The sequence below is a fragment of the Nematolebias whitei genome, chromosome 15, assembly GCF_014905685.2.
Source record: "Nematolebias whitei isolate Nwh7 chromosome 15, NemWhi1, whole genome shotgun sequence".
Lineage (NCBI taxonomy): Eukaryota > Metazoa > Chordata > Actinopteri > Cyprinodontiformes > Rivulidae > Nematolebias > Nematolebias whitei.
The window spans coordinates 6499748-6501890 of NC_056512.1; the positions used below are offsets into that span (position 1 = coordinate 6499748).

Here is a 2143-nt window from a genome sequence, read left to right on the forward strand (position 1 = left end):
GCATCCCACCACCGCTGTATCATCTGCAAACTTTACAATGTGACAGCCTGGATGGGTAGCTGCACAATCATACGTGAGCAGAGTAAACAGGAGGGGGCTCAACACACATCCCTGAGGAGAGCCAGTGCTGAGGGTTATGGTGGAGGAGGAGAGGTTGTGGATCCTCACTAACTGTGGTCTGTTTGTTAAAAAGTCTAGTACCCAGTTGCAGATGGAGGGGCTTAGTCCTAGTGTGGATAGTTTGTCCATCAGGGTTTGGGGGATCATGGAGTTGAAGGCGGATGTGAAGTCCACAAAGAGCATACGGACGTAAGAGTTTTTCTGCTCCAGGTGGTTGAGCGCAGTGTGGACCTCAGAGGAGATTGCATCCTCTGTTGATCGGTTCTCACGGTATTCACACATACTTCCGGCGAGCGAACGCTGGTGCATCCTGGCTGCCGCTGCTCGTCATGCTTTTTTTTTTTTTTTTTCTTTTTTCTTGCTTTTTTCTTGTTTCTGTTTTATTCAGTCCTTCCTGCCTTTTCCACTACACCAAGACTCTGATCTGTCTCAATATCAACCATGTGGTTCATTAGGATTTACCTGCTGCCTGCTCTGGTTTGGACTCTCCAGCTGCTCATCCACCACCCGGCGTCTGGCCTTCTCCATTACTCAGTGGTCGAGCTCCTTCGCCTTCGTTTCCTACCGGCCGTGCCGCCTGTGCTCCCTCTTCAGGACATTGCCTTCCATCCTCGCCAGAGATACATTCACCGTGGCTCCCGCCGTATACTCCACGCTGACAAGTCTAACCCCATAAACTCCATCTGGTCTGACTCTCACCATTCTACACGCCGCAATACTCGGGCCACTAACAGTAGTAGCATGTTAGCTAGCCTAGCTCGGTCATCTAACGCTCCGGTCGCTACCAACTCCTCCTCCGTAAAGTTTGGCCTTCTGAACGTTCGCTCACTCACTGGCAAAGGTCAGCTTATTCAAGATCTAATATCTGACCGTAAGCTAAATTTTATTTGTCTAACAAACGTGGCAACAACAAAATGACTTTTTCCACCTGAATTAATCTACCCCACCGGGGTTTGTTTACATCGCCAAATCCCGCGAGTCCGGCCGCGGAGGAGGTCTCGCGATAATTCACCGCAAGAACTGGAAGGTCACACTGGTTCACACACCTCCCTCTCCCTCCTTTGAGCACACTGTGTCTATTCTCTGGCCCTACCCCCACCATTGTTGCCACTTATAAATGACTTTGCTGCTCTAATCGCCCATCTCTCAGCTCTTTCACCCAACATTATTCTGCTTGGAGACCAACATTCATATGGATGAAGACAACCCCCTCACCAGAGACTTCACATCCTGCCTCGACAGCTGTGGCTTCCAGCAGTTCATTAACTTTCCAACCCACATAAAGGGCCACACTTTGGACTTATGCTGCTCTGGACTCTCTCCTCTTAACTGTTCTTCTGATGAACTTCCATTTACTGATCACCTCATGATTTCATTCAGTGTCAATCTTAAATTTTCTTCAGAGAAACCTCAACGCACTCTTTCCTTCCGTAATATTAAGAATATCAACCATTACATTCTTTTGTCTCATATTAATAATACCTTCTTCACCTTCAATTCTTTTGACCCAGATGACCTTGTCACATTCTACAATAACAGCCTCACCAACATCCTTAACTCTGTTGTTCCTCTGAAAACCCGGTCTGTCTCCTTCTCCAACTCTGCACCCTGGTTCACTCCAGAACTCCGTTCTCTGAAATCCAAAGGTCGGAGGTTGGAGCGACTCTATAAGAAATCCGGTCTCTCAATTCACAAGGAACTCTATGCGAACCACGTCATCCAGTATAAGGACAGTATTCTCAAGCCAAATCCAGCTACTTCTCTGACATCATCAGTTCCAATGTTGGCAATTCAAAGACTTTGTTCTCTCTCCTTAACCGTTCAGTCTCATCTCCTAACTCATTACCCTCTCACATGGTTTCCACAGAATTTTGCAACTCTCTGATGTCTTATTTCAGTGAAAAGATTCTTTCAATTCATAAACACCTTGGACCTAATACCGCACCCAGCATCTATGTTGAACTCCCCCCTCCCTCCCTCCCCTTCTCTGTCTTCTCCCTCCCCTCTGCTGATGACATTGCTG

The 2143-nt window shown here is 47.5% G+C and overlaps 1 protein-coding gene across 1 annotated transcript in view; it reads left to right on the forward strand.

Annotated features, from left to right (window-relative positions):
- The window catches only part of glyr1 (glyoxylate reductase 1 homolog (Arabidopsis)), a gene marked incomplete in the record, with an annotated part of 55712 nt that overhangs the window by 3772 nt on the left and 49797 nt on the right, over positions 1 to 2143 (forward strand).